At 43.6% G+C, this 13,995-nt stretch overlaps 1 long non-coding RNA gene across 1 annotated transcript; it reads right to left on the bottom strand.

Annotated features, from left to right (window-relative positions):
* Window positions 1-2,265: 2,265 nt before the first annotated feature.
* LOC139440958 (uncharacterized) lies at window positions 2,266-10,295 on the bottom strand. Its single transcript, XR_011651281.1, has 3 exons — window positions 10,084-10,295; window positions 4,146-4,246; window positions 2,266-2,906 (listed from the first exon to the last, which is right to left on the bottom strand). It is a non-coding gene; the product is annotated as an uncharacterized lncRNA (long non-coding RNA).
* Window positions 10,296-13,995: the final 3,700 nt, after the last annotated feature.

Here is a 13,995-nt window from a genome sequence, read left to right on the forward strand (position 1 = left end):
GGAATAGCTCAAGAAGAGGGAATTTTCTGTGGTGGGGTAGGGTGGCAGATATGTGTATAGAGCCAGACTTTAAGCCATCTTCTTCATTGAAATAGTTTTTAAAAAGCCACTTAGTGTGCCTTGGACCACATTGGAAGGAAGAAAAATAACACTACGTGTACATGTGTGTATTTAGAAGGTGTATTTAGTGTGTTTAAAACATAATGCAGAAGGTAAGTACCATGAATGCATAAGCATATAAATAATGGAGTTTACAACAGAATAGGAAAGAAGTAAGGACAAAGAATGGAGAGCCTCTATTGAACTATCCCCAGATGGTGGAAAAAGGGCACTGAAGATTTTACACTGACAAAATTTAATTGGTTGGATTTGCAAGGTTCATTTGGAGCTAGATTATACCTGCTAAACAACATGCCTAAAACTTAGCGAGCAGTTTGCATGTGCAGGTAGGTAGTCAGGGAACCCAAAATGGAAAGTGCCCATCTAGATTCATGGGCTAGTTCAAGCTAGTTCATTATTTCATGTTGAAATATATCTCTATATTAAAATAACAGCATATAAAATATATATATGTGTATGTGTGTTTATGTGTGCACATACATACACAGGGTCTGTCCAGAAAGTATCCAGCCATGTACTATGAGAAACAGAGACATTTATTGAAGAAGATAAAAGAAACATTGGACATAGGACAATGATGCCTCAGTCCCCTTCAAAGTATGCACCTTGGGAACTCACACAATCCTCTCAGCGCCTCTTCCACTGTTCAAAACACTCTGCAAAATCCTTTGTTGGAGTTGCCATCAGCTGCCCTGTCACATTTTGCTGAATTTCATTGATGGCCTGGAATTTCTTCTCTTTCAAAGATGATTTTAGTTTTGGGAAAAGCCAGAAGTTGCAGGGCATTAAATCTGGGCTGTAAGGGGGCTGAGTCACCTGGGTGATTTGATGTTTCATCAAAAACTCTGCATGAAATTTGATGCAGGAGCCAGTGTGTTGTCCTGATGAAGCTGCCCATCACCAGTTGCCCATAGCTGCGGCCACCAAAATCTGGACCACAGTAGTTTTTGGGATCCCCAGATCAGCTTCTAGTTTTCACACTGTCAGTTGCCCATCTCTGTTGATTGCATCCAGTACACATTCAGCTTCTCAAGTGTTCTGCTTGCTGCAGGTCTTCCAGGACACGGATCACTTTCAGCAGATTCTCCGCCATCTTTGAAGCATTTGTGCCACATTTTTATTTGCGCTGCCCTCATCGCATCAGTCCAGAATGCCTTCTGAATTATCCAAATATTTTCCATGGAGGAATATTCAAGCTTAATACAGAATTTGATGCAGATTAATTGCTTTACTCACTCAGTCATTTTGAATGTGATGGCCACACAGTATACATTCTCACTTACAGAGTCCACCGCCCCCACTGACTAGTACAGTGAAGTCGTCATTGTTCACACGTGCACATTCCAGTCCACTCTCGTTGGCTGCTAGGTTACATCAATGTTGCAAAAAACGTTCTCGTTACATTAACAATGGCTGGACTTTTTCCGGACAGACCTGGTGTATAGGATGTGTGTGTGTGTATGTACACACACATATGTAAATGATTTATACAGGGATGAGCAAAAGTAGGTTTATAGTTGTGAGTACATGAAACACAGAGTTTATTCTTGTATTATTATTTATTAGTTTTCCTATGAACAAGTGTAAACCTACTTTTTCCATACCCTCTATATACTATGTAAGTACCTCTATGATCACATCAATATAGAGCTATTTCTTTATCAGAAATTCCCGTCCTGTCTCACATTAGTCCAGCACAGTTTCTGCCACTTAGTTGGAGCTTACTACTTACTAAATGTTTCTTGAATAAATGAAGCTGGGAATAGTTTTTTTCTGTGGTGCAATGATTCCTCCTGTCCTCAGGGGGAAGCCTACTTCAAGGCTGTAAATATGATGCATTTATACTCCTCTCCCTGCTCCAAATGATGTTTTTATTTCACTTCTGACACCCTTACCTAAATTCCCTTTAATACACACAGAATTCCAGGATTCACTGCATTTTTTGTGTCATCTAACAAGGACAGTAGTTAACCATCACAAAAATCAGAAATGATTCTAACCTGTGACTTCTGGGGGCAAAAACTCTTCTCTGTATAACAGGATTCATTGTGGAATAATAACATGAATAGTGGTGTTATTAACAATAATAATAATAATATCTGCTACATCCTTAGAGGTCACCACAAGTCAGGAATTCTGTTAGACATTTTTCATATATGAAGAGTGTTACTCTTATTGTTGAAAATATTATTAATATTGCTGAGCTAAGCACTGTGCTCAGTACTTTACATGTATTATCTAACCTTCACATCTCTATGAAATGATGATTATTATTTACCTAATGCAAATGGTGAAATTGAGACTCCAAGAGGATTGAGTGACTCACGTTAAGTTACCCAGACGGTGAGTGGCAGAGCCAGAATCCACACCCAGGGAAAGCTGTCTGCAAGGCCTGTGGACTTTCTAGTGTAGGACACTTAGTCGGGGAAGTCGGGAAAGCATGGAGGGATACAAGTCACAGCCTCTGGTGGGGAATCACCATAGCTGTCACTTTGCTCTCCCATGATGGCAGTGCAAAGTGAAGGACATCGTGGGAGCCAAGTGTCCAGCTGGGAGCAGGCGGATGGTAAAGACCCAGGCAGCGATGGCCTCCTTCCCTCTCCCTGCAAAGCAGCAAATATGAGTAATATAATAGTGTAAAATGCTTAGATCTCCTTTATTCTTGAGTGACATGCAGGTATTTCTGAACCAGCCTGGACGGGGACTCATTTTCAGTGGTGTGGAAACACTCCCGGTAGACCGATGCCTCTGCTCAGCTCACGTGTTGATCCTCACGGCAGCAGGTACTATGATAGACCAACAAATAATAAAGTGGGTACTAGTCAAGTGGCAAACCCCCCAAACTTTTTAATACTCTAAGCTTTCTGTCTGAAAGATGTCATTTCTTTCAACGGCTTAAAGTTTCTTCAAGGCAGAAAACCATTGAAACTGCAGCATCGCTGAACATCTGTCTTATCATGTGGGCAGATATTGGGATTAAATTAACTAGAAATGAACAGAATGATGTATGACAGGGTGCAGATGTCCCAGGCACAGTGTGATAATTTCATTGCAAAACTATGTAATGAATTCCATACATTATGGAAGTACAAATGCACCACTTTAGGTAATTGTGATGAAAAGGTATAATGTGCAATGCATAAACAGTGTGAGCCCAGGGGCATTTCTCCTCTGCTATTTCTCTTTAGTCATTTCAGAATGACTTTATTTGATTTAATGTAAGCCTATTATTATTATTATTAGAGCCTTATTTTTTTGGTCGGCCCCTTCAGCATTTCTTGCCTGGTTGGTATAAGAAGTATTTGGAGTAGAGGAATAGAACTTGGGAAGGTCAGAGCTTTGGCCTCCTGGAGAATGATGGCTAGAAACAGCATTTACAAAAATATTCTGATGTGAGAATTTTAAAGCTGAAGGTTTCTCTCTCTCTCTCCCTTCCTCCTTCTCTCTGCCTCTCTTTCTCTGATGAGCTTTGAGATTATTTCAGCATTTTCTGCTACTCTTTGAGTAGGAATTAAGGGTGATATAAAGGGAAGTAATGTGGTTTTAAGGTCAGAAGACCAAGTTTCCTCCCATGATGTTGCTCTTGACTGCTGTGTGACCTTGGGCAAGTCACTCCACCTCTCTGAGGTGCTGTCACCTCATCTGTAACATGTAGACGATAATAACACTGTGTTGCCAGGTACAAATGAGGGGGGTTAGAACATAAACTCTTAAAGGATGGGCGGTGTCTGTGTTGCTTACTGCTTTACTCCCAGTGATTAAAGGAGTGATCCCACAGCACAGAGAGTACCTAGCCCAATGCCTAGCACATATGAGACATTTAACTAATATTTCTTGAGTTTCAGCTGGTTTGAAGAAATTTACCTGTGGAGACTTTTAAATTGGGCGTTGTTAGCACATTCCATGAATAGCCCATTGCACAATCAAAGTCCTCAGCCAAGCACCCACTCCAGCTAAAGCCACAGAAGGGCGGAGGATCTCCCAGTGTCGCACAGGACAGAAGAGGCAGGGACAGAGCCCCCTACCTGACAAGCAGCCTCCTATTTGCCTGCTTCGCCATGCTGCCTCCCTGGCAGGCAGGCATAGTGGGAGCCATGGCCAGGGTTGGCATGCAGCAGAAGTCTTTCTGCTCGAAGAGAAGCACAGCTTCACTAGCATGTCTTGGAATCAAGGAATGAGAGGCAGCTTTCATTTTGCAGCAAATGGCTGTCCTGCAGTCCTGCTTCCCAAGTGGAGGCAAGACCCCTGTGGTCACAGCTGGGGCCAGTCCCAGCCCTGTTTTTCTCTCCATCCCTCTGCTCTATTCACACAGCCACACTCTTCCCCTTTAAGTCTCCTCTCCACCAATTATTTGCCTGGGGTGACATCAGTGGAAAATGTGAGGAGATGGCAGCAGAGTCGAAACCCTAGCCTTCCCTGGGAGGCCAGAAAAGCCTGTTTTTAATGCTCCAATTGGTCCCTGTTTTCCCCAGCTCGATTGTGCCATGCAATGCTTTCGGCACAGTGAAGCGAGATGCCTGGGGTGATTCGAGGCCACGGGGCCTGGGTCTTCCTGCCCACTGGACAGATGCTTGCTGTATGGCCTCCTCTCTTAGGTACGAAGTGCCTGCAGCCAGCCCCAAGGAGGGCTCCCAAGGTGGAAAACACGCATGGTAGGGCTTCCTTCGTCCCCAAGTGAAAGTTGCTGAGTTAGAAGCTGCGGGTTTGGGGTTTGTCGCCTCCTATCTTCCTTCCCTTGCTGCAGCCTTCCTGCCCATTGCCTCTCCCCACTGGCTTCAGGGCTGTCTGCAGGGTCTGGATTTTCTGCCACATTTGGCTGCCTTGAAAGGAACATTGTTTGAAATAGAGACTTGAGGAAGGTGCTAATCTTCCGTTGCTTATCAAATTTGAGCAAAAATGTCGAAATCCCACTTTCCCAAGTGCTAGCTCAGCTCCTTTGTTGTTCAACTGCAAGAGGGACCAGCTGTGTGTCTAGCTGGGGACACAAACCCTTTCTGGCCACTCCCCCCATCCTAGCCCTGCTCACCTGGCCCCACCAGACACACAGGCCAGAGGCAGTGGCTGGTTTGGAGGTCCCTTCACCCCTAAGAGCACAGCTCCCCCCCACCCTGCTGTGGCTGTGTTCCTGAGAAGCATCCCACTGATTGCTTCTGCCACCGCCACTGCTTAAACTCTCAAGGAAAAAATATGCCGCTGAGTAGTTACTGCTCTAAATGTGCAGAGAGCTCTTTATTTTCCCACAATGAAAGACATATTTGGGATCATCTGGTTTTCCAAGCAGATGCCCAGTTTATCTCACTTTAAATCAACTCTTTCTGACTGGACCCTTTCCTGGATGAATTAATTGAGCGTGGCTAAAACCAAAATGCTCTTGCGATTAAGGAGCTAGGCAAAGGGGCGCTGTGTCAAGGATGTCAGCTTGCAAGGAGGGTGGTGAGTTGTTTACGTCTATTCTCATAACAGAAGGAACAGGCAGGCTCAGCCCACTGGAAATAATTTTGAATAATCTCACTCTATTACTCGAAGCGAAACTGAGTCTGCTCAAGCTACCCCAGCGATCCGACATTCCAGTGATACGGGGAAACTAATATCCAATTCATGCAGCATAAAATAAGTGACATAAGGAAAAGCAGGATGAAATCTGGAAGTTTTTAGTTTTCAATTTGTACGGCTTGTCTTCTATTACTGGATCAACTCACTAATGTGGCGTACACAGAGAGGGGGCTTTCATTAAGAGGCTGGTAGTTAGTGGTGGTGGGCCTCTGTGTGTGTGTGGGGGGGGTCGCTATTGGAGCCTAACACTGATATCAGATATGCATTGCCCTGCATGAATCAAATCTACAAAGTGAATTTGACTAAGAAATGGAAGGGGAGCCCTGGCTTACCAACTAGAGCTCTTCTGGCTGAAGGGGCAGATGGTCTGGAATTTAGATTTGACCCTTTAGAAGATGTTCCCAGTTTGAAGGGACTGGGTCATTAGCTCCCTTTGCCCCCCAGCCCTGACAAGGTCTATGCTCCCACCGGATATGCTCTCTGTTAAGGGAACTGCCATCCTCTGAGCCCAAGGGAAACCTTAACATCTCTCTTAACTCTTTCCTCCATCGCAGCCCTCATACCTTAAAAGTAGCTAAGTAATTGATTCTGGCTTCAAATTATCTATTGCTTCCATTCTTTCCTCTTCGTGCCTGGTTACAACTCTGATCCCACTTTTCTAGTAATCCTAATTGCTCTCTATTTGACCCATATCTCCCTGCCTTAAACCATCCCCTTTCTGATTGCTAAATCATCCTAAGCAAGCTCTCATCTATCACTCCCTGTTCAAAAGCATTCAGTGGCTCCCCATTGCCTAGTAACTCAGCCCAAGCCCCCATTCAAAACTGGCCTCAGTTTGGCTCCCGCCTTCCTTTCTAACTGAATCTCAGGCATTCCTCTTCACTCATCTTGAGCTGCAGCCAAGTGAAAATAATTCTGATTTTTTTTTGCACATGCCACAGTTTTCTGCCTGTGTGTTTGTTCACACAATTTCCTCTACATGGAGTGCCTTGTCCTGTCAGTGTATCTCTGCTTGTCCCAATTCTACCCATTCTTCAAGATCTAGGTCAGGTGCTACTTCCTTTAGGAAGACTTCCTTGATTCCCTGGTCAGAAGGCATACTCTCTTCCTCAGACCTCTCAATGGCTTTTTTTCCTTTTCTGTCACCCATTCTAGCCCAGGGTCAGTACCTTGTATCATAATTAAGTACATAGGCCATGGAACCAAATGTCTAAATGAGAATCTTAGCTGTGGGGCCTGTGCATGCCACTTAAATTGTCTGTGCTTCAGCTTCTCTTCTGTGAAACCGAGCTAATGAGAGTATTTACCTCTCAGAGTATTCTAGGGAACTAGGGGGAAAATAAATGTGATGAGCTTGGTTGGCATGGTGCTATTTACATGGCAAAAGTTCAACAAGTATTTTCTTGTCTTAGTTTCCTTTCTCCTCTGAATAGTGCAAGCTTTATAAGGATTTCTTAAACTCATCATTCAACTCAGTATTTGCTAAACACCTACTACAGTCTTATTTTGTTAGGATTTGAGGATAAATAGAGATAAATAAGACATAGTGTCTGCACTCAAGGAGCTCATAGTCAAGGGCAGAGATGAACTAGTATACAGATCAAGGCGACACATTAAGGCTCTGATAGAAGTGAGCACAGGTGAGGCAATATGGTAGGTGGCTTAGCTCTCAATGCTGGAGCCAGATTCCCTGGGCTCCAGTCCCAGCCCAGTCACTTTCTAGCTGCATAACTATGGGCTGTGCAATCTGCATTGACCTCTATGCATTGGTTTCCTTGCCTGTATAATGGGGATAGTAAGTGGTACCTACCTCATAGCATGGTTGTAAGGATTCCATGGCTTGAGAACCAAATCACACCTAGAACAGGGCCTGGCATGTTATAAGAGCTCAGTAATGCCTAGTCATTATCTCGGAACTCTTTGAGACCTAACTGATGCTTTCACTTTGAACGATTTCTTTCTATGCCAGAGTGGGTAGGCTTTATGAGGATAAAGACATCACGGTTGGGAGAAACTATCAAAAAGGGGGAATAAGGCTTTTGGTGGTGTACTTTGAAGCAGGTTTGCCTGCCCCTTCCCCATATCCAAAGGCCCTTCCCCCTGTAGAAAACATACACTCCAGCCTAGGTCTTGGACACTGAGACCCCCTTACTTTTGCTGGCTATGGTTAGCACAAGTCATTGGCCAGAGTCTAGCTTAATGTCTTAAAGTTTCCTGGTGCTGAGTAGCCTGCTTCTGCCCATCTGGGCTTTTGTCCAAAATGTTTCCATTTAAAAACCCCCATCCCCATCCTTTTGTTATGCAAGAACATTGAGATCTTATTAAGACAGGGAAGAGTCGGGGCATTATCAAGCAGTTTTAACTGGCCTCAACTCTGGTACCCACTTTTGCAGCTTTGGTAACTGATCCTTGTGAAAATAGAAACAACCCACCCTCCCAGGCTACAGCATCATTTCCCAAGTCCCTATCATCCCATGCCCTAGGGTCAGTGACACTTGCCTGAGGAGGGCCAGTGTTCATTGGCCTGGGAGCCTTTTGTCTGGCATTATGTTGGGTGCTCCTTGGTCTGTGGTGACAGCTGAGGGCATTCCCAGACCCCACTGTCCTGGGAGATTTTCTGACCAAGGCTGGGCACATCCAGCTCTGCCAATGAGTCTATACTCTGTCCAGTCATTCAGAGGAGCACCAAAAGAGTGAGTCCTAAAATGGCCAAGAGATCCTGTGTGGTGAGTGTTGGGGTGCAGCGGAGAAGTGGCGTGATAACAAAGAATTATACAAAAGAAATCTTGTAAATGGCAACTCTAACAAGTGAAAGGAAGTGAAGTGCCATTTTCATTTCAGAAAAGGCAGACTTTGCAAGAACACAATGGATCCAGGGGTACGTGTGCATGTGTGTGTTACTTGTGAGAGGAAGAGAGCAAAGTCACCTTGAAGTCAATGCATAATTACACACCCCTTGTTCTCTAGCTCACCCACACCACAGTCAGTGAGGAAAATTCAAGTGTGTGTAGTTATGAAAATGGAAATGACCCTGACTTCACCAGCTAGTTACCTCCTGGTTGCAGCAAAGACAAACGGGACTTGTTGGTGCTCCTTAGTGGATGTGTGGGTTCTGTAGCTCCTGCCTTGGTTGCTGACCCCTTGTTTGGGCCTCTCTTGCTCTCCTGAAGTGGGGCCAACTCATCACTGTGGTTGGAGTTAGACTGGGCTGCCTGGGTACTGCCCTAGTTGAGATGGGAAAGGACTTCCCCCCAGTGTCAACTTCTTTAGGCTTCTCATACCTACATTTTTGACTTGAGGGTCATGGGGCTGAGTGACTAGAAGACCCTTGAGGGACACCCGCCAGTGTCCCACTTCAAAGCCTGCAGCCCCCACAGTCCTCCCTACATCAGAAAGCAATGCCTGTCTCCCTAGGTAACCCCGAGAGACCAAGATGGATTCAGAGTTCCCCTTGCTGACTGGCATCCTTGCCATAACTAATGGGAGGCCCCAGTCCAGGGCAGCCCCATCTAGCCAAGTCAGCACAGCAAGCATCTCCCTAACTGAGCAGGACTCCCATCCCCTGTGAGGCAGTGTGACAGCCTGGGGTGGAATCCGGCAACCCAGGTTCAAACCCCACCTCTGACCTATCCTAAGCATGAGACTTTGGCCAAGCCATCAAATCGTTCCCAGTTCCATATTTATTAAATATAAAATAGAAATAATACAATCTTCCTTGCAGGGTTGTTGTGGGAGTTAGAGACGACCCATGTAAAATGAATGGCCTGGTGTCCAGCAGGTCACTGATAAGAGCAGCTTCCATTTATTTAGTTGCTTACTAAGTGCCAGGCACTGCAACCTGTTCTTTACATATTTTAGCAGGGATAGTTTTCATTGGCCACATTCTCTGAGTCAAATAAATATAACTCTCTGCATCAGATAAATATAACTGTCTGCATAGTTTTCTATACTTCATTATTTCTATTTATTAATTACTTACATGTTTATAAAACTTTATTTCAAGCCTCCATTCTGCATGATGGCAGACACCCAATTCTAGTCCCTGCGGGGAAAGCACACTCACACCAGTGTTTTCTGAGCTGCACTGGGTTTAAGCTCAGTATATTCAGAATGTTTTCCTTTTTTGCTCCTTCCCTTGGTGTAATGCTGACATTCTGGAGTTGAGTAGTATCCTGCCATGGGTGTGGGTGGAGGAAAAGCTGAGGCTTCTGGCCCAAGGTCATTCTTTTTCCAAGGATGGAGGCCGCCAAAACGCGTCTCCGGGTCTTTGGTAACTGGCATTCTGGCCGCAGGCCTGCAGGCTCTGCTATGCCCCACCTGGCCCCTGGCCGCATAGTCTCTGCTGTTTTCTGCTGTGGCATTTTTCTCTCCTAATTCTCACACCAGTCTACAGGGCACAGGAAAACCTGCCTGTTTTCCAGCGTCTGCCGGAGCCACCAGAGAACGGTGGGTGGGTGCACAGGGCCTCTGCTCCGGAAGAGTATCCTGACGACTCCTCCCCTTTTGTAACTGACACCGGGGATGGGGGGGGCTGGTGCAGATTGAAGAGCCACTTCTCTGAGAGATCCGTTGCTTTCCCTGTGATGATCTCCCCCATTGCTACACTTTATAAGATTTTATGAACACAGGTGGTGGGACAGGAAAAACTGGTTGTACTTGATCACATATTAGCCTACCTATTTTCTGTCTTTTTCCTGGACTGAGAGCATGGACCCTAAAAGCCAAGTCTTTGTTCTCCGGTTCTACCAGGGCAGGTTTCCTGAAATGGTCGGGGTTTTGGTCAAACTGACCCAGTAAGCAAGGGCTGAGATGAAAGCAAGGGATGCGAGGTGGCTGGGTAAAGGGACACTCACCCTCTCACAACACATACACTAATCTTATTTACTTTTTCACACAGTCCTATGATGCAGTTTCTATTATCAACCCTGTTTTACAGATGATGACCTAGGGCTCAAAGAAACAACTGGGTGCTGGACCCAACTCATTCAGCCAACAGATATGTATGTGCCAGGCACTCTTCTGGGTTTGGGGGCTATAGCAGTAATCAATACAGACAAAACCCCTACTCTTCTGGAGTTTATATCCAAGTTGAGTAGGGGGACTGGGGAAGAAACAACAAGAAAAAAGCTCAACAGGTAAACTATACAGTTTGACCCATGAAGATAAGCTCTAGAGAAACACATAAATCATGGAAGGGGGCTCCGGAATGCCACGGAAGGTGTGACCTTGAACAGAAGGCCTCATAGAGATGATGAGGCAGCAAATCCCCAGGAGAGAGACCAGCAGGAACATAGGCCCTGAGGTGGGACTTCACTTGGCTGAACAGCTCAGGAAAGGAAGGGGCCAGGGTTTGGACTTACTGAGTCTGAATGCAGAGTCTATATGCTTTGCTACCACCTTCTAGGGCTCCTAATAGCCATTACTGCTATTATTATGTCTCCGCTTTGACACCAAACTCCTCTTCCATTTTTGGAGTGTTGGTAGGTAGTTGAGAATGCCAGATACTCTTTCTCCTAGCTCTCCTCAAAACTACGGAACGGTTGGTTATTTGCCCCAGGTGCGGAGACATCACCTGAGCTTCAAATCAGGAGCTAGTGATGCAAGGGTTCGGGACCAGGAGGAAGAGTTTCTTATGGCCTTGGGGTTGAAGAGCGGAGCATCATTCCAGACTGTGTGGGGGTGGGGGGGGACATTGTCCAGGGCTGGATGTGTCATGGGTGTAAGCTGCAAGGTCAGGGCTAGGTGAGGCAGGACTTGTGTCTGCATTGGACCAGTTCTGTGCTGACCTTGAGTGTTGTTCCTGGCTGTACAGCCGTGAGCCAGGTTCCTGAGACGTTATGGTCATTTGTTGAATTAGCTATTATCCATCTGTTTTCTCCTTCAAAAGTAACACAGGTTTCATTTTTAGTTCAATAATAAAAAAAAAAGACTAGATGACAGAAACATTTTATTTTTCATCCTGCCACCCTATCCCCCAAATTTGGAGGTTGCAATTTTTATAAGGCTTGCATGATGATAAATAAGAAATAGAAATGTTATTAAAATTGATGTGAATTTCCTTTTGGGATGTGGAAAATAATAAAAAAGCTATTTCATCTGTTTTCTTTTCTATTTCAAAATATAAAATGGAAGACGAAGCCACTTGCTGTTTTGACATCGCCGGGCATGTCTTAAATGCTTTCGGTGTTTCTCACGTGACTCCAACAAGGTCTCAAAGCCACCGACAGAAGTGGTTTTTGTTCCTTTCCTCTGCTTTGTCATTCTTCCCAGAGCAGCAAGAAAAACAACATGTCCTGAGAACATTTTACTCAACCTGCAAAATAATCTTTCTTCCTCTCTAAAAATATATTTACTAAATAAACTAATTTAAGTGGAAACAAAAAATGAACACATCTTCTTGGGATACATTGCCTCCACAAGATTACTTTAGGTAGTAAAGTTATAACCAAATCACAGGCCTTTGTCTACATTGTTTCTCCCTTTTAAGTTTTTCCTTTGTTTTTTTTTTTTTAATTAAAGTTAATCATGGACAAAATTAGGAGAACTACACAACTTTATGAAGTCAATTATACTAAACAGGAGCACTCAGTCCCCATCTCTTTATCCTCCCCGTCCCCCAAACGCTGACAGCTTTGTTGCTTCCCCCACACCTCTCTGCACCAGGCTCCTGTGGCTTATCTTTGCTGTGTTCGGTTTAGGCATTATCCAAGGACTTCCACCTCAGCGGAAGGCAGAATGTGGCTCTTTGCTCCCCCTAACCCACTTCACACTCTTCCCATATCCCACATCCTACTATAATTATAATACAGTGGTATTATCATTTTGAGAGATAAATATTCAGAGCTTATGTTATCATCACCTTGTAACTATCTTTATAGGTGATTCATTTAAGAAACTGATTGTTTTTTCCTTTCCCTCACATTTGGTTTTTCCTAGAGATAATAATTGTCATATTTTTCATTTGTTCAAGATTGCATGCACAAATAAGTAATTAAGTTCCAAGCTCTTTGCCAGGTGCCTAAATCTATCCTCTGGACCTACACTTACATGAGGCTTTTCATCATTTTCTCTCCAGACACCTCCTCCCCTCTTTCAATTGGCCCTGCTTTGTGCACAGCAACCTCCCTGGAGTCCACCTTCCCGTCACCTTAGGAACTGCCTTCACGTCTCTCCTAGGTGGGTGCTCCCTTTACTCTACCCCAAGATAACGTCTTCTTCTGATTATTTCCTCATTTTGTTGGAGTGCATCCCCTAGTGGCTTCCTGAGAAAGTTGAATGGAAAGTAAATATTTTTGTGACTGTGATGATCTAAAAATGTTTTTTATTTTGCCCTCACACTATTTATTTATTTATTTATTTATTTATTTATTTATTTATAGTTTGCCTGGGAATAGAGTTCAACATTGAAAATTATTTTCCTTCAGAATTTTGAAGGCATTACTTCATTGTCTTCTAGCTTCCAGTTTAATATTGGTTGGTAGCCATTCTGATTCCTGAGCCTATGTAACCTTTTTCTCTGGAAACTTATGGAATTTTTTCATGGTCTCTCTTATTTAAAAACTTCACAATAATAATGCCTTATAGTAGGTCTTTTGAAAAAAAAAAAACAAAAACCATTATTCTGGTGAGCCCTTTTAATCGTCCTAGGAAATTTTCTTAAATTATATGTTTGATGGTTGCATTCATCTAACTTCCTCAAATTTTGTAAAAATTCTATTATTAGGTTATCAGATTTCTTGGACTTATGTTTTAATTTATTTTATATTTTACCTTTCTTTATTTTTGTCTACTTTATAAGAAATCTTACTTTTGAAACATTTTGTTGTGTTTTTCATTTTTGTTATCACATTTTTAATTTCCAAGATCTCCTTTTTGTTCCTTGAATATTCTCAGGTTTCACTTTTTTATGTATGGTTACAATATTAATTTTCTAAAGCTATGAATGACAGGTATTTTCTGAACTTTGCTTTTCCCCTGTCTCCATTTTTGTCCATGTTGTGACATTTTTTTGATTATCTATGATGTCAGAATATTTCACTAAATGTCTAAATTTCTGAGGGTACTCAGTTGTCTGATCATATTTCAGACTCGGGGACCTCAAAGCTGACTAGAGGCTGTAAGCACATCTGAAACTTGCCAACTGTGAGTTCAATATTAGGGGGATCTGGGTGGGCTTTACCTTCTAGAACCTTCATGCCCATATTTTCTCTTGTTTCTATTGAGAAGCCTTCTGTTGTTAATTAATCTACTGCTTCTCTTGCTGCTCCTGAGATCTTTTCTTTGGAGTTAAACTTTCATTGTAATGTATCTCTTCATGGCTAT

The sequence above is a fragment of the Desmodus rotundus genome, chromosome 5, assembly GCF_022682495.2.
Source record: "Desmodus rotundus isolate HL8 chromosome 5, HLdesRot8A.1, whole genome shotgun sequence".
NCBI lineage: Eukaryota > Metazoa > Chordata > Mammalia > Chiroptera > Phyllostomidae > Desmodus > Desmodus rotundus.